General features: G+C 44.3%; 1 pseudogene; it reads left to right on the top strand.

The window, feature by feature from the left end:
• Positions 1–19,538, top strand: part of LOC148023498 (putative pre-mRNA-splicing factor ATP-dependent RNA helicase DEAH5) — a 98,508-nt pseudogene that overhangs the window by 24,581 nt on the left and 54,389 nt on the right.

Here is a 19,538-nt window from a genome sequence, read left to right as displayed (position 1 = left end):
ATGAGTTGCGCAATGAGAAGCGCAAAGATAAGGGGAAAGACAAAGTGCAAGAGAAGTCCTCTGATTGCAGCATAGTACCTGCGAAGTCCAGCGTCAAGATTGAGGAGATTAATGTCACGCAGACCGAGGATTCCGATGGTGGTGATGATTTTATACTTGCAGCTAGTTCTTCTGATGCTTCACACTTGACTGAGACACCTAGTATGTATGCACAGTGCTGGTTATTGGATTCAGGTGCGTCCTTCCATGTGACGCCTTACCGTGAGTGGTGAGGGTGCATGTGCCATATAATAGGGGGGTGGGGTTTTTTGGGGTTGGGTAAAGCGAGATTTTTTGAAGGGGGGAGGGGGGACGATGTGCCATGTTGTGGTTGGGGAGTGGGGTTTTCTGTGATTGGGTGGAGCAAGGTTTTGGGGAAGGAGGGGGTGGTGTGTGCGGGGTTTTTTGGGGTTGGGTGAAGCAGGGTTTTTGGGAAGAGGGAGAGAGGTGTACCTTGTTGTGGGAGAGTGGGCTTTTTTGGGGTTGGGTGGAGTGGGGTTTTCTATAAAAGAGAGTTGGGAGGAGAGAGGGATGTGTATGTGATTGTGTGATTTCATGGCGAAGTGGAGGCTGGGTATAGGGATTGTACCGCGGTTTTTGGAAGAGAGGGTATGTGTACCATCTCGTGGGAAAGTGTGGTTTTTTGGAATTGGGTGAAGTGGGGTTTTCTGAGGGGGGACAAGGATGGAGGGGGGGATGACATGCCATGTTGTGGGGGGGTGGGGTCTTTTGAGATTGGATGGAGCGGGGTTCTCCAGAAGGAGGGGGGAGGGATGTGCCATGTCTATTCCATTAGCCAATATTCTCACTGGGAATCTTTGCACATGCAACTTTTCTGCTAGCAATGTATCAAATGCGACCATTTCCACTAACATTATTTCCACTAGTGATAATTTGTACTAGCAACCTTTTCATTGGCACACTTTTGGCTGGATGTAGAGAAGAATACAGCTCTCTCCTTCTCTACAATGAAGCGGCTCAATACACATAATTGCAGTCAGCATGGCCCTATTCATAGGTGGAAAAAACCTCGGGTTTACCGTCATCTCTTGAGTTTGAGCCTTAGTCTGAGTCAAGAGTTATTAGGAGCTCTTTCATTCCCCGACTAACTCTTAAGACATAAAATGCAGGCCGAAGCCTCATCAAAGATTATATCCCTCGCTTACCTCAATCTTCCATCTCTTTGGATCATTGGATTATGCGGAGACTTTTGCTCTGACTGAACGTATGTCTATGATCCAAACGATTCTAGCACTTGTAGCTCACCACCCAACCATTGGCCTCTTTTTTAGATGGATGTGAAGTTTGTCTTTCTTGACAGTATTCTAGAGGAGGAGATTTATGTGGAGCAACCCCTAGGTTTTCTTGTTGTTTGTAAGTCGTGAGGATGATAGCTATCACTTGCAGAAGGCTTTGTATGGCCTGAAGCAAGCACCCTGTACTTGCTACCAATGGATCAATCAGTTCTTTCTTCGCCATGGTTTCAGAAGGTCACATTATGATCCAAACCTTTACTTTCAGGTTGTGAATCAGTAGGTGGTTCTACTCATCCTCTATGTGGGTGATCTAATCCTCACTAGGCAAGAAGTTATATGCAAGAGATACATAGATCTTCCGATCTTCCGAGCAAGGACCCAACCCCAAAAAAACCCACTCTCCCACGACATGGCACAACCTCCCCAAGAACCCCGCTCCACCCTGTTAGAAATAGGCTTTTCAACTAGGCTCATGTGAATGCCCCTCTGTTTGGTGGAAAAAGGGAGATGTATTTACACTCATGAGAGAATGTTAGGGTGAACCTACTTTATGTGTTGTGAGGTCATCAATGAGGCTAGCAAAAGATTGAGGGTGTGTGCCATGTCGTAGAGAAGTGGATTTCTTGGGGTTGGGTGGAGCGGGATCTTTGGGAAGACGGGGGGAGGTGTGCCATGTCATGGGAGACACAGGTTTTTTTGGGACGGGCGAAGTGGGATTTTTGGAGAGGCGGTATGACATGCCATGTTGTGGTTAGAAATCGGGGTTTTTTAGGGATGACGTACCATGTTGCAGTATCGGGTTTTTTAGGGTTGGTTGAAGCGGGGTTTTTGGGAAGGGAGAGAGGGTATGTGCCATGTCATGGGCGAGTTGGTTTTTTGGGATTGCTTGGAGCCGAGTCTTTGGAAAGATGAGGGGAGGTGTGCCATGTTGTGGGAGACAAATGTTTTTTGGGGTTAGGTCAAGCAGGGTTTTTTGAGAGGGGGGACGACATGCTATGTTGTGGTGGGAGAGCGGGGTTTTTTGGGGTCGGATGGAGTGAGGTTTTTGGGAAGGAGAAGGGGAGGGTGTGCCATGTCGTGGGGTTTTGTGGGGTTTTTTGGGATTGAGTGGAGCGGGGTTTTTGGAAAGAGAGAGAGTGTGTGTGCCATGTCATGGTGAACTAGGGTTTTCTAGGGTTAGGTAAAGCAAGATTTTTGAGAAACGAGAGTTAGAGGGAGAGAGGGATATATGTGTGTGTGTATATGATGTCATGGCAGAGTGAAGGTTGGGTGTAGGGGTTGTGCCTTGGTTTTTGAGAAAGGGTGTGTGTGCCATATTCTGGGGGAGTGGGGTTTTTTGGGTTTGAAAAAAGCAAAGTTTTTTGAAGAGGTGGGGGAAGACATGCCATATTGTAGTATGGGAGTGAGGTTTTTTGGGGTTGGGTGGAGTGGGCTTTTTGGGAAGGAGGGGGGTGTGCCATATCATGGCACGGTGTGGGTTTTTTTGGAGTTGTGTGGAGCGGGATTCTTGGAAAGAGGGGGGGATGTGCCATGTCGTCAGAGAGTGGGGTTTTTTTTTGGGTAGAGTGGAGTGGGGTTTTTGAGAAAAGAGTGTTGGAGGAGAGAGGGATGTGTTTGTGTGTGTGCCATGTTGTGGCGAAGTGAAGGTTGATTGTAGAGGTTGTGTTGCGGTTTTTGGGAGAGAGGGTGTTTGTGCCATATCGTGGGAGACTGTAGTTTTTTGAGTGGGGTTTTTTTATAAAAGAGAGTTGGGAGGAGAGAGGGATGTGTATGTGATTGTGGGATTTCATGGCGAAGTGGAGGTTGGGTATAGGGATTGTACCGTGGTTTTTGGAAGAGAGGGTATGTGTACTATCTCGTGGGGAAGTGCGGTTTTTTGGGGTTGGGCGAAGTGGGGTTTTTTTTAGGGGGGACGGGGGGATGACATGCCATGTTGTGGGGGGGTGGGGTCTTTTGAGATTGGATGGAGCGAGGTTCTCCTGAAGAAGGGGGGAGGGGATGTGCCATGTCTATTCCATTAGCAATGATTTATACTAGCAATCTTTGCATAGGCAACTTTTCTTCTAGCAATGTATCAATTGGGACCATTTCCACTAACATTCTTTCCACTAGTGACAATTTCTACTAGCAATCTTTTCATTGGCACCCTTTTGGCTGGCTGTAGAGAAGAATGCAGCTCTCTCCTTCTCTACAATGAAGCGGCTCAATACACATAATTGCAATCGGCATGGCCCTATTCATGGGTGGAAAAAACCTCGGGTTTACCATCATCTCTTGAGTTTGAGCCTTAGTCTGAGTCAAACGATATTAGGAGCTATTTCATTTCCCTACTAACTCTTAAGACATAAGATGCAGGCCGAAGCCTCATCAAAGATTATATCCCTCGCTTACCTCGATCTTTCATCTCTTCGGATCGTTGGATTATGCGGAGACTTTTGCTCCGATTGCACGTATGTCTATGATCCAAATGGTTCTAGCACTTGTAGCTCACCACCCAACCATTGGCCTATTTGTTATATGGATGTGAAGTCTGCCTTTCTCGACAGTATTATAGAAGAGGAGATTTATGTGGAGGAACCCCTAGGTTTTTGTATTGTTTGTAAGTCGTGAGGATGATAGCTACCACTTGCAGAAGGTTTTGTATGGCCTGAAGCAAGCACCCCATACTTGGTACCAATGGATCAATCAGTTCTTTCTTCACCACGGTTTCAGAAGGTCACATTTTGATCCAAACCTTTACTTTCAGGTTGTGGATCAGTAGGTGGTTCTACTCATCCTCTATGTGGATGATCTAATCCTCACTAGGCAAGAAGTCATGTGCAAGAGATACAGAGGACTTGTGATCTTCTGAGCAATGAATTTGATATGAGAGATTAAGAATTCTTCACTAATTCTTGGGTCTTGAGGTGTATCAGATACTTGAAGGGATTTTCATTTCATAGTCACAAGTAGTGCTGCATTCATGAGATCTTGATAGACTTTGGTTTGGCCACCTGTAGGCCTATTTCTTGCCCCATAGACCTTACTAAATCTTGAGACATAAAATGCAGACCAAAGCCTCATCAAAGATCACATCCTTGGCCTACCTCGATCTTTCATCTCTTCTGATCGTAGAGCCCATAACCTTTCATGGTCCTACTTACCTCCTCCATCTTTCATGTCTTTGGATCGTAGAGCTCATAACCTTACGTGGTCCTACTATAGCCCATGAAGATAAGCTTCCTCACCTTGGAGTGGAGTTTTCTTCGTCTCTTCTACTTGTCCACATGGACAAGAGCATCACATGCAAATATCTGGGCTACGTTCACATTGGCAGAGGCAGGTCTTGGCCTAGTCAAACTGCATTAAATGCACTTGCCAAGGTTGGTCGGCTAGTTTTAGGCATTTTTGCCTATTTATATTGTTAGCAAATATTTGTGTCATGTACGATCATCACCTACCTGTGAGCCTCAATCATAAAGCATCCCAAATGACAAGACAAATTCTGGCTGCAAATGGAAAGAGCAAATAGTGTTCCATTGCACCAAGAGGATTTATTCATGTTGCTCGTATAATTAATCAATATTAATGTGTCGTCATTATTAGGATCCAATCAATTAAATTCTCTCCAAATACCTCTTTAGCTAATCAGGGTGAATCCACTCTAGCCTAGTAATGTCATAACTCAAAAGCCCCTTCCAACTATATAACCACTGCCCATCGCTTATTGATGAAGAAGGCGGCAGGGAGAAAGAGCCAACTCCATATGCTAGCAAAATCTGACTTAAGTAGACATAGTGTTTAGTAGACAAACAACATACACTTAATACAAGTACTAATTTGGCCTAAATTATGCATATTGGGTCTTCTGTTTGAAAATCTACAAACTCAAATTAATAACTTGAAGGTGAAATTTAAACTCGCAGACTAGCCTCAACTTAATCCTGTTATCAAATTCAACATAGTAGACAAAAGAATCAAGTTCAACACACTAACATTATTCAACCAACTTCGCTGTGCTTAAAGCAGCAAAATCATCATTACCAAATGAAAACAGAACTGTTCTCACAAAACTAAACGTGTATTGCATAGTAGTGTCTTTTACTTGCTGTATAAGCATTGCTGCTAGCAAAATGCCATTGTGGTTACTTCACCAGTTGGCTCATAGCAGAATGCCATTGCCGGGACCTTACCACTCGGGTCACGAAGACCACAAAACACCTCTTGACAAGCCTGCTGCTCACCTCACTGTAACATTCAAGCAGCGGGGGCTTGAATCTTTAAAAGTTCAGAGGACAGATCAGAGGGTAAACATTACAACCAGCCTACTGCCTAGCATGGTACAACCATGGGCATTCATACAATCATACTTCTATCAAATCTTCTTGCGTGGATGTCTGAAATAATTCCTTGAGACCATCATACTGCAGTTGGAGAGCATCACCCTGTGCCTTTCTCCAGAAAGAGCTCTTTTCTAAGTGCTACTGCCATAAATGTATGATCTTTTTAGGCTTCTCCTTTAACGTGTGTAAAACAGAAATTGCCTTGCAATTGAAGATCAAAAAGAGACAACGCACGAGGGAAACCAAGTCATCATTCACAGAGACAGTCACCTGTGAGAACCCATGGCACAATTGGCCCAGAACCTTATCTGATGCTGTAATAACACTGCCAGAGAAGCCAGTGGCCAAACCAGTTTTGGCAGCAAAACCCCAGTCCAAAATGAAGAATCTAATCTTCCCGGTATTGTACAGACTCTCTCCAATCATAATATTTTCTATACGTAAATCTCTGTTCACAATTCCCCTCTCATGGGCACAGCGAATAGTTTCGATTAAATCAGCCAATTCCAAAGTTCCACATTCAAAGAAAGTTTCAACTGAAAAGGATGCACAAATAGGTTTTAGAACTATCATTCTATGGATCTTTTGTTGAATGACAGGTACTCCATCAACCCCCCTCAAGAGTTCAAGATATTGAATATCTTGACTGAGATCAAAAAATAATCGTGGGGCTTTAACTGCAAATCTACTGCCTGATCCTTCAACAAGATAGACATGGCTCGTCAAGCCGGAACCCAAGTGCTTCAACACCTTCCAAGAAAATGGCAGATGAAATATATTCAGCGCCATGTTTATACCTAACATAGCAGGTTTAGCATGCAGATAACCACAGATACTTTCTCTGGCATCTGCAATTGTAACACTCTGAGAAATAGCAGGAAAGTCATCTATTTTTAGGTGAAACCATCTTATTTTCGTCAAGTCTGTGATACCAAGGGCAATAGATTGTTTTTCAGGCCCACATTCTCTAAGATGCAGCTCCCCCTCGTTAATCAGCTGACCAATGCACTCCACATTATCAATATCTATATGCAACTTGATAATGCCACCTATAGCCAAGGGGGAAGGAGGAAAATCCCTTAGGCTAAGCATAGCTCCATGTTCAGCCATAAGCATGTCAAACTTGCAACCATCATAATGGGCGATTTCTACTAATCTCTTCAAATTGAACTCCTGCACACACTCATCCCATTCATGTCTGTTCCAAATTACTTCTGCCTTTGCAGAGTCTACAGGCATTGGAAGAGTTGCATCACGAGGAGAGCCTACAGCACATTGACCTTTCTCAAAGGTGGTGGAATTAACATTGACATGTGTCCCTGCACATAAAGAATACTAGGCCTCAGAATGGGAGGAAACATACTTTTGTCATAAACAACACTCGTCTTTTTCAAATTGACGTCTAGCAAACAACCATTATTCCCCATCAGCCCAGTATTCTTTATGTGCAGTATTCCCTACACTCCACATTCCTTAAACCCAGTATTCTTCATGTGCATTATTCCCTACACTCTACATTACTATTAGGACTGAGCTACTTTCCCATAAAAATAAAGAAGCTGTCTCTCAACAAACAAGTAAACAGCCAAACACCATGGATAATCAAAAAGAAAAGAAGCTGTCTCACCTCGTGCTTTGTATGTAACTAATGCAACCCGCGTGATGTCCTTCTCGCTCCATGCTGGGAAGAAATTCCTAAGCGCGACATGAGCGTCTGTAAGATTGTCGATCAGCATGATCGACGGTAACTCGTCCAGCGCCTGTCTCACTTTTTCAAGTACATCCCCATCTGTCGGGTAAGCGACTGCTGCCTTAGTTAGGCACAACTCCATCATAATAATTTTCGTAGAGGAAAACTCTATAACAGCAGCGGCGGCGGCAGCATCAGAAGTAGAAGCAGGCGGGTCCATGACAGAAGAGCAGGATACGCAAGAATGAACAGGACAAGCACGGATGAGCAGGAGCAGAATAAGCCGCTTCCTAAAATTTGAGGTAGCCTAGGTTCAAGACTTTTGATAGTCGGGCAGAGCCTCACAACAGGCCCTCTAGATGTGATGGCCATAGACTCACCCTCTGACAGAGCAAACTTAGAGCAGGCATCCTAGGTTGATTTGATGGAGAGAGAGGCCATGACTCCTGCAAGTTGGCAGGCTCGTTCTGACCAGCAAAATTGACCACGAGTTTGTTTTTTGTAAGGTACCACGAGGTCCAAGACCCCCTATACGGGTTGTCACCACAATGTGACAACATGGACTTTGTGGGGTTGTTCACTTGCACTTGCAGCGTGACAACACGTAGTTACAAAGTTGACCACAAGTACTTCAAGGCTTGGTTGCAAGATGGGATAACACACCATGATTTGGGGATCTCGTGCCATGGTGTAAGGGGAGGGGTACCATGGTGGGGGGAGTGTCGTGTCATCGTCTAATGGCGAGGTCAAGGGAGACAACACAATGCAATGTGGATCACACCGAGGGAAGCATCACATTGCATCATGGGGAGGGGTTGACATGGTGTTGATCACAAGAGGCATGTCATGTCATGCCACAGAAGGTGTGGACAAGAGAACATGGAAGCCCGAGTCTAGAACACATAGAACCTCCTATACAGAGCTCAATGGATGATGTAGCAACACAGTCAGCACCACAAATAAGCACCAAAGAGATATCATCAACCGTGATTATATCCTTGGAACAAAGATCTAAGAGCCAATCTCCTCGAGTCCCGCTGGTCAAAATTGACTGCCACTTGATCACGTGAGCTATCACCTGTACTCACCTTATCAAAACAGACTACAAAGACTGATGTTTCTTCGCGCAGACGAGCTGGAGCTGACCCCACAGACTTCGAGAAGCGCGCACACCTTAGCCGCAACTCTGATACCAATTTGAAGGGGAGAGAGTGCGCAATGGAAGTGCGAGAGAGAAGTGTGAGCAGCAATGTTGAGAGTGAGAGAGAGTGAACGCAGAGATATGTGTACCAGATTGTGATGGTACACAAAGATTAAAGAATGTATTTATATGTTAGGGTACAATAAGGGTGTGTTCACACCCGTATAACTTTATACATAGAGACGAAGGGACTTTACACCCAACATAAACTGATATAACTACTCATAGAGGACCTTCTAAATCCTTGTTTGCGATATGGTTGCTCTGTCGTACTAGTTTGGAACACAAGCCAGGGTTACCCTTACAGAGTCTGATCAAGCCAAAGAGTGAGGGCAACATGCATGAAGATGGGGATTATCATGGCAGGAGGGCCAAGGCCCAGGGACAGGGAGAGTGATAGGCACATGGACAAGGACAGTGATAGACATAGGGACAGTGATACAGATAGGGACAAGGACACACACAAGCAAAGACAAGGACAAGGACACGGATGTACAGGGACAAGGATAGAGTTGGAGACAAGGATACTGAATGGAATGATCAGAAACATGACCACCGTGACAGTTATGATAGGGCTGTTGAAGATCATTATAGAAACCTGAGGATCGGGACGGTGAGACAGAATCTGGAAGAATGGAGAGAGAGGAGATCGAGGCTTTAAGGGTTCCCCTCAAGAGGTAGCGCTTTTTGCTATGTACATTTCTAGGGTCATGGATAATGGATGCTTTATACAACTATCTGGCTTTCATGAGCGCAAAGGATTTTCTCCATGTTTCTTAAGTTGCTTTGAGAATGATAGTTGATGCAAGAGATGTGGTCAAATGAGATCAAGAAGTTTGGGTAAAGGTAGTTTCTATAACTGGGGACAAACTTATCTTTCCATGTTGCTTTGAGAATGATAATTGATGCAAGAGATGCAGTCAAATGAGATCAAGAAGTTGGGGTAAAAGTTGTTTCTATGACTGGGAACAAACTTAGCTTTTCCATGAGGGATGTAGACTAGAAAATAGGGCAAGATCTCCTTCCCATAAAAAGTAGCAGTTTGAATGAAGAGGCAAATCCTTCTAGTTCCAATAAGCATCCTTCTACTAGGAAAGGCCTCTCAAGTATAATGATAACGATGGGAGATGATAACGGTTCTTCTCGATGCCTATTAAAAAGGATGAGCTCTCCAAGGAGATGGGAGGCTAAATAGCTCATTGCATCTGGGGTTTTGGATGTGAGGGATTATCCCAACTATGACCCAGATGGTGGCGGCTTGCTTTATCAAGATGAAGGTACTGAAGAGGAACTTGAGATAGAGATGAATGAGAATGAGCCTACATTCTTGAGAGGACAAACTCGATACTCTATTGATGTGTCCCTTGTAAAGATTGTGAAAAATCCAGATGGCTCTTTGCAAAGGGTTGTAATGATTCAGTTTGTATGGGCAAAAGAGAGAAGAGAATTTCAAGAACAGCAACAAAGGACTATGCTGGACTCCATCCCCAAAGATTTGAATTGATCTTGGGACGATCCAATGCCAAAGACGGGGGAGAGGCATTTGGCACAGGAGCTTCGTAGTGTTGGCCTTTTTACCTACGATATGCTCATGGATAATGGATGATTTATACAACTATCTGGCTTTCATGAGCACAAAGGGTTTTCTCTATCTTTCTTAAGTTGCTTTGAGAATGATAGTTGATGCAAGAGATGTGGTCAAATGAGATCAAGAAGTTTGGGTAAAGGTTGTTTCTATAACTGGGGACAAACTTATCTTTCCATGTTGCTTTGAGAATGATAATTGATGCAAGAGATGTGGTCAAATGAGATCAAGAAGTTGGGGTAAAGGTTGTTTCTATGACTGGGAACAAACTTAGCTTTTCCATGAGGGATGTAGACTAGAAAATAGGGCAAGATCTCCTTCCCATAAAAAGTAGCAGTTTGGATGAAGAGGCAAATCCTTCTAGTTCCAATAAGCTTCCTTCTACTAGGAAAGGCCTCTCAAGTATAATGATAACGATGGGAGATGATAACGGTTCTTCTCGATGCCTATTAAAAAGGATGTGCTCTCCAAGGAGATGGGAGGCTAAATAGCTCATTACATCTGGGGTTTTGGATGTGAGGGATTATCCCAACTATGACCCAGATGGTGGCGGCTTGCTTTATCAAGATGAAGGTGCTGAAGAGGAACTTGAGATAGAGTTGAATGAGAATGAGCCTGCATTCTTGAGAGGACAAACTCGATACTCTATTGATGTGTCCCTTGTAAAGATTGTGAAAAATCCATATGGCTCTTTCCAAAGGGTTGTAATGACTCAGTTTGTATGGGCAAAAGAGAGAAGAGAATTTCAAGAACAGCAACAAAGGACTATGCTGGACTCCATCCCCAAAGATTTGAATTGACCTTGGGAGGATCCAATGCCAAAGACGGGGGAGAGGCATTTGGCACAGCAGCTTCGTGGTGTTGGTCTTTCTACCTACGATATGCCTGAGTGAAAGAAGGATGCATTTGGAAAGGCACCCACTTATGGTTAGGAACAGAGACAGAGTCTTCCCATATATAAGTTAAAGGATGAGCTTATCAAAGCAGCTCAGGACAATCAAGTGCTAGTGGTGATTGGGGAAATAGGTCCAGGCAAGACAATTGTATCCTGTGGTTGTTGATCTATGTGCGCCTGAAGGGATAGCAAGAAAGTGGGTAACACCTGACTCCTGCATGAGCCACTGGTACCATTGAGGAATGGTGATCGGTTCATCCTATTGGGAAGGAGATTGAGAAGCCTTAGATACCTGTAATCCACTTGTTTGGGAAAGGGACTCCCCCTCACCAAGGGAAGGTAAATCCCTCTCATCCACAATAGAAAGCTCCAAAGAGGTGTGCCATGTCATGGGAGAGTGGGTTTTTTTGGGGTTGGGAGGAATGGGGCTTTTGAGAAAAGAGAGTTGGGAGGGGAGAGGGATGTATGTGTGTGTGTGTGCCATGTCATGGCGGAGTCGAGGTTGGGTGTACGGGTTGTGCCGCGGTTTTTGGGAGAGAGGGTGCGTGTGCCATATCATGGGGGAGTGGGGTTTTTTGGGGTTGGGTGAAGCAGGGGGACGACGTGCCATGTTGTGTCAATGAAAGATACATAGTATCTGGAACCTCCCATAGAGGCATTATGAGCTGGCCCCCAAACATCAGAGTGCACTAACTGCAATGGACGTGTACTCTGCCTTACATGCCTGACAAATGGCAATCGAGACTGCTTACCAAACTGGCAAGCCTCGCATACATGACCAATATCTGAATATTGGAATTTGGGTAAACCTGTGACCAGCTGTTTCTTCTGCATAGTTTGCAGCCTTTGCAAATTGACATGCCCCACTCTCTTGTGCCAGATTTCCAAATCCCTAACAATGCCAGAACCATGGGCAAACATAGCTGAATTCAGCTCTGGCAAAGAAGCATCAAGAGTAAACATTCTGCCGTGCCTGTGACCACGAGCTATCAACTTGCAGCCATTGCCAAACTCTTCAATAAAGCAGCCATGCTTATTGAATCTAACCTGTAAGTTCTGCTCCGTCATCTGACCAACAGACAATAAGTTTTTTGTAATTGAAGGGACATGCAAGACATCATGCAGATTTTTCTTCCTGCCATCATCAACCACAAGAGGCACTTTGCCTTTATGCTCAATGCTATGCTGCGTGTCATCACCTGTGCATACATAGCCATGCTTTTCAGCCACCATATCTGTGAACCAATCACCGTGAGGGGTCATGTGATTTGACGCCCCTGAGTCAACGTACCACACTGCATCATCAGATGATTTTTCAACAATCTTATCTTTGACATATTGCATGGCAAATAGTCGATCACCAGAATCATCTGCCTGACTGGACGTAGCATAGTGTCCATGCTGTTTACCCTTCTGAATCCCGTGCTTCTTCTAGCAGTCCTTTGCAATATGCCCATACTTGCCGCAGTAATGACAATCCTTGTCTTTGTTTGGATTGTCTGACTGACGCTGCTGCTGCCATGAGCCTCTGCCACCACGGGAGTTAGATCTCCCCCTGCCTCGAAAATTTCCACGACCTCTTGCATTTGATGGCTGCAGATTTTGATTGCCATAGGATGCATTCTGCTGGCCTCCTCTGCCAGATCCATAACCCCTGCCACGGCCATGCTGATTTGAGTAAAAAACTGCATCCTTATTCTTTGAACCGCTTGATCCTGTAGCTAAGCCAAGCTTCACCTCTTCATGAATCAATAATGCAACCAGCTCATTAAAGTCAGGCATTTCAGCCCGCACAGACACTGAAGTGTCAAAGGACTTGTACTCAGGACCTAAACCATTCAAGGTCACTGCAACCATATCTTCATCTTCAACCTGTGAACCAATAGATGCCAGCTGATCCGCAATAGTCTTTATCTCAGTTACATACTCCTGAATGGATTTGTTCTTTCTCTCCATATTATTAAACTTTTGCTTTAACTGGATCTTCCTTGCACTTGTAGTAGTGCCATAATACCTGACCAAGATGTTCCATGCATATTTTGGAGAGCGACAATTCATAATCTGCATAACCATGGCATCTGATATACACAAGGACAGCCAGTGCAAAACCCTGCGTGCTCTCTCTGTCCAGAGTCGATGAGCTTGCAGCTATTCTTGTGTTGCAAGTCTTTCTTCTGTAGTAGGCAACCTGGGTTCAGCTTCAGCTCCAGTGACAAGCTCCCAGTAGCCTTTGCCTATCAGAAAGTTCTCCATGCGGAACTTCCATATTGCATAATTGTTGCTATTGCTATCAAGCTTCTCTCCCACAATCTGGGTTATGTTGTCCGTTCTATCAGCATTTGCCATTTTATAGACACTGCCTGACTACCTGCAAACCAGTAAGTCAACTTGACAAACTTCAGCCCGCAACTGTATGTGACAATTTTCTGCAATTAATTGCAGAAAAAAACAGGGTATTTCGACCCTCTAGCAGCCCCAGAACAGTCCACAACAAGTGGGATACACTGTAAGCAAAACAGTTAAGACAAATGCAATGTAGTTACTTCAGTTGAAACTCTTCCAACCTCACTGCCAGGGTACAGACATGCAGTCTGAAAACTGTAATTCTGGGAGTGACCAGGAGTGATTTCAACCCCAAAACTGAGTAATATACATGTCATACATGTCCCAAACCTTCATAGATGGCTGCTAGTACATGTGTCAAGCCATACATAGGCATAAAAACACACAACAGTACATAACCAGCATATACGAATGTTGTAAATACATTCCAAGTTCCAGACAGCCAATGCACTGGCAACAGGGATTCATTTCAGTCCCAATGAACCATAAGACATTCGCATCACTTCAGTCTCCAATGCGCAAGCATTTGTCAGTCACAAACCAAGCCTTCAAGTACCTGTATGGCTAATGAACTCAACTAGTTCTTGTAAGAACTAGAGTAACTAATGAGTGCTTTATGTCTGCAATTTTTGACAATTTTCAGCCTGTCACAAACTCTCAGATCAGGCCACCAAAAGCTCCAAATTTACCAAGAAAAATGACATGTCTTCTGCCAAGCATCACATGCTACATTGAAGCTCAGTGTACATGCCAAATAGCATCCAAATCTCAGACCATACAAGTGTAAACTGTCCCTGTACTTTCAATGAATGTTCAGCCCGATCTATTCAGACCTATGCAACTGTATGTCAGCTCACACATGAGCTCCCACAGGGGCAATAGCAAGGTAAGAACCTTCCTTGGTATGCATCCAGCTTGTATTCCACTTGACACGTGCTTTGCATCTTAAATCCCAGCCAACAATGGCAGCCTGTTGATAAGTGCAGCCCAGACAAACAGTTCAGCTTGTAGATGACCAAATGAGCATTTGGAGACCCCCAAGCAAGCACACAAGATGCCAAGTATGTGCTGAATTAAATCTGTCCACTTCAGTAGTCAACGCAGCCCCATTTTGGGCATCAAGAACCAGGCGCAACCTGTCAGCAACTCGTTTTTACATCTGTAGTAGGGCTGGTCATTAAAGCTCACTCAAATCAAGCTCTAATGCTTGATTATTATCCCCTCTAGAAGGCTCAAATGGTTAAGTATGTTGCTTCTGCAGTCATTCCACTCCTGAAGGACAGGCGCATTCCAGTAGACCACGTCTTCAACAGCTCTGAAATTTCGTTTTTCTTCAGCTACCTATGTTGCTTCAGCCAACCATGTTGTTTCAAGTACATAACTAGCATTCATAAAGTGCTTGATGGTCTTCATTTAGCACAGTAATGCTGCCCCAAATCCACGTTTCTTCCATCAGACGCAACCCTGTCATGCTGCGCTTTCTTCCAGGCCACGTTTGTTTTAAACGACTGCTGGTTTTTAGTGTTGATACTCATTTGCATAGGCTTCAAGACTTACCACTAACCTTACTTGAGAAGCCTTTCTAGACAAAGACCAGAAAGAAGTCCTTCTTGCTTCCAGCTATGGTTGTCAAGGCCACAGGACAGATCTCTTCACCACTGCAGATGACAGTTGACTCCTTCCCTCTGACTTCAGCTCCTGCAAGTCCAATGCCACACTCCCAGGCACACAGTCTTTGCCGATTCATGGCTCTGATACCATGTTCAATTTCATGGAGACAGAAAGATATCATAACCAGAGTGAAGCAGCATGCTTCCTCTCACACACTTCATCATTCATTCAACACTGTATAGTGAAAGTACAACCTAAGGTCATAAGACCATTCACACCAGGAGTAGCACCGACTTATTTAATGTACCTGACTAAGATAGCTAGACTAGCTGTGTCCAGCTCATGTCGGTCAAACACACATGAGAGAGCTTGATATTCTAACATTATATGCAGACCACATTGTCCTCATCTCCAGTACCCCCGAGGTATTATAGCGCCATCTGGATGCACTACAGGCCTTTTGTCACGACAAGGACCTTATAGCGAACCTGGGGAAAACCAAGGTCATGATATTTAACACCTCTACCCAATGGATTCGGCGATCGGTACCCCCTTTCACATATGGCGTAGAAACAATAGAAGTGGTCCAGAGATACGCCTATTTGGGGATAACATTCTTAGGGCCGAGCTTTACTCTGAGGAAAGCAACAAAAGATAGACTAACACGAGGCTATTCAGCCCTAGGGTCAATGGAGAGCCAGTGTGCCCGCATACAGCTCCAGGAGCATCGGAAGCTATGGCTCTTCGACACCTTGGTCATGCTAGTACTTTTGTATGGGGTTCCCATATGGGGATCGAATCTCTACCACACAAGGAGGAGCACACAGGACCAACCATTGCCCAAGGGGGAGGCCGTCTATAAGGGATGGGAGCAGATGGAGCGACCCTTGGTTCTTATGATATCACATATGATCCAGAGTAAGCCCTTCGTGCCACATGAGATCATCAGAGCAGAGATGGGGGCACCCCCCATAGTAGCAGAGGCTCTCTTCCAGATAGTGACCTTCCTACACTGACTCTGGGATGCACACATTCGGGTTCCCCATTCGGGTTCATTATTCGCATATCCTCATTCGGGTTCATTATTTGCCTAAGCTACATGGATGCACACATATCTCATGGAGTACGATGCACCATTGGACAGATCCACACATCCTCACACTAGCTGCGGATCGAGACAGGCAGGTATAGTACAAACCCCCTCCCCCCAGAAGACAGGATTTGCCAGCTCTGCCAGCTTGAACCATAGACAGAGAAACACTACATATGCAGATGTCTCGTGTACTATGAGATCAGAGGGCGATTCCACTGCCTGTTCAGAGAGGGATTTGGGTCACTTTCCAAGTGATGGACTTCTAGGATCAGCGGGCTTTTCCTACTGGAGCTACAACGCTACAGAGATCACCTCCTACAGACCTCGGAGCGGAGACAAGGAGCCGCCCACCAACGCACAATGACAGAGTTCTACCAAGCACCAACTATCCTCTCCACCATAGAGGCCCCACTAGCCCACCTAGCCTCCCCCGCCACTGGGGCCCACCCTTGACATAGCCATCACAAGACGTAGAATCTGTCGCCCACATCCAGCTGGCCCCCGCCCTTGTAGGAGGCACATGTTGCGGATACAAAGGATACTACAATGCCACCAGGGGACCATACCCCACCGCTTTAGTCTCTCCATGTTAGATAGACTCGTGAGAAATATTCTGGGATGATCACGCTCCATGAGCGGTTCCACACTGTATCTGGCATGTATATCACTTTTGTACCTATTAGCTATGTGCTCCTTTTTGGTTTTTCTTCCACTTAGCCTATCATAGCATTAGATGATAGCTTTATTGAGACTTGGGAAATCCCCAAACTCCCTGGATGTAAAAATATTTTTGGTCTCATAGGCCGATTTGGCCTTTCGAAGATGTTAATATAACTTTCTTTCTTGTTTCTTTCTCTTTCTGTATTCGTATTTTTTCTTGCGTTGCGAACTCTGACATGGTAGCATTGCCTAACTGAGAGCACGTCTTATCAGAGGAGAACCCCAACCATCTAGCACTACTTGCATTTGCTGCAAACACAATCTTTTGGAGCTTAGATGGCCATATATGGAGTGTCCCCACCTTGCGCCTTTCCTAGGCGGCATTATCTAGAGGCAGCGTGGAGCTTGCATTTTGATCAGGTGGCATCTTTTGGGGCAAAGTGGCTGCATTGGTGTTTGCATTTTATCAAGGCGACAACAATTACTGGCCAGGCCTTTTCTTTTGGCTGGGGCTCTTTAAAAGCAGCCCCGCTTGTACCTCAATCTCCACCCTCAACCTTCAAACTTTCCTCCTCAAGCTTCAATCCTTGGGCACCTGTTGCTCAAGCCTCAAGCTCACCCCCACCACCTCTTTCTCTTCGTCTTCCTCTTCCTTATTCTTGTTCTTCCTTTTCCTTTAAAGTTTCTCCTTCTCCTTCCATCCATACATATGTCTATTCTCCTTGCTCTACCCAAAGAAGACGAGGAGCTCTAATGGTTCTTGTAATATAATATGTAACATTTTTGATTAATTTTATCAATTTTCTTTTTTGACCTTTAAGGTGCTAGGATAGGTACATTACATCCACTCCCCCTTAGAGAAATCGAGATGTCCTCATCTCGAGAAAAACTAGTTTTAAGTTCTAAGACCTGTGGGTTAGGACCCACTATGCTTCCGCTACGTATTCTAATTAAATACAATTGTGCAGACCTAATTAATTCTAAGTTTATTACAAAATACTAGCTCAAGAGTTGTTACATCAATAGATAGTATCAAAACAAGATATAAGTTATAGTAGAACCTAGTACTGGAGCTATACCCCTTGTTGTACTTAAGTTGCTCTTTCCATGGACTGTGCAGGGTTGGGTCTTCCTCTTCCGGCTGTTCAAGATGAGCTCTTACTGAGGCTGCCTGGTCATTTTTACGGAGGCATGCTATTTTGGGGGTGGTGTCATATTGGCGGCCACTTTTGGGACAGTTGGTTTGTTTTTGGAGGCCGACGGCTACTATATATATATATATATATATATATATATATATATATATATATATATATAGCCCACATAAGCCAAAAGTGGCTTGTTTTTTGAGGCCACTTTTGGTCAATTTTTGCTAATGTGGGCTATATATAGTAGCCCCTCTCCTTATTCCCACAAACTTCTTGTAGATTTTAGTACCCCAGTCTCTGTCTCCTCTCCGACATTGATGCTGCCATTCATCTCAGCCCGATTTGGTACCCTCACTGATGCTTTGGGTTGTGTGCAGGAACTAGTCCACATCATTGTATTCATCTCCAGTGCAACATTTGTTTCTTTATTTTCTGCTCTCTCTCTCTCTCTCTCTCTCTCTCTCTCTTTTTATCTCTGTATTCATGTTCTTTCTTCCATTGCGCACTCTCACAAAACTAACTCGGCCATAACACAAGAAAATTAGCTCAGCTATGTACATAATGGAAGAGTCTTCAACAAAACTTGGCTCTTTACGTTTAGTCTTTGCATTCCGTTTCACTAAGATGATGATAAAGCCTCCCCTATAACTCTTCAAGCAAACGGCTTCATCGTTGGTCATTCATGAGCCCAACCAATAAACTTACAGCAAAATACAAAATACAAGTGTTCAATACCATATCAAGGACCCAATCAGCTACATGTGAGAGGTAGCATCCGCTAAAGGTGAATTAACATGGGTTGTGGCCTTCTAGTTTAGATCTAGAGGAGTTCATATGGACTTGCATCCTTCCATCTCAAACGTAGTCAAGAGCGCTTGCACATAGCACTGCTAGGAGATGAAGATCCCCATTAGAGTATGATAGATCTCATGATCTAAGAAAAAGTGAAGTCCCATGTCCTCATCTTAAACTTCTCATGAAGTGCTGCCTTCATTTGCTTGACCATTTGGGCATGGTCACATATTAAGATCAAATCATTCACATAGAAGATCCCCATTAGAGTATGATAGATCTCATGATCTAAGAAAAAGTGAAGTCCCATGTCCTCATCTTAAACTTCTCATGAAGTGTTGCCTTCGTTTGCTTGACCATTTGGGCAAGGTCACCTATCAAGATCAAATCATTCACATAGAGGACAATAAACAAGGCTCGTGCCCCATTTGAAGTGTGGATATAAAGCTATGGATTGGTCGTGGAATGCCAATATCTCAATCTTAGTTGGAGAAACGAGTCTATCTTCTCATTTCAAGCATGTGGAGCTTGTTTGAGCGCCAGATAGGGGTAGGGGTTTGGTGCTTAAACTTAGCTGGTGCGGATTCTAGCCAGCTCAATACTTCTTACAACCACCATCAAAGAAACATAAGGACACTGCAATTCAATGAACCGATCCTAAGACCACCACTCAATAAGACATCATAATCTATCAACCACAGAAATTCACTTGAGGCAAAAACTCATCAAACTAAACCTTTCATGTCGATATTAAATCCATAAAGTACCAAGAACATCATCATACCCATCAAGTATCAGAAGCCATAATGTATCTTTAAGGATTATCCAACGTTCAATATACCCACTAAGATTCGAGGCACAGATTTAAGTTTTTCGCTTATGGCACATAAACACTTTGGTAAT

Source organism: Lygodium microphyllum, chromosome 16, assembly GCF_053477565.2.
Source record: "Lygodium microphyllum isolate KBCC chromosome 16, Lygodium_microphyllum_v1.1.10, whole genome shotgun sequence".
Lineage (NCBI taxonomy): Eukaryota > Viridiplantae > Streptophyta > Polypodiopsida > Schizaeales > Lygodiaceae > Lygodium > Lygodium microphyllum.
Note: the sequence above shows the minus strand (reverse complement) of the source record. Positions and strands in the feature narration are given on the sequence as shown.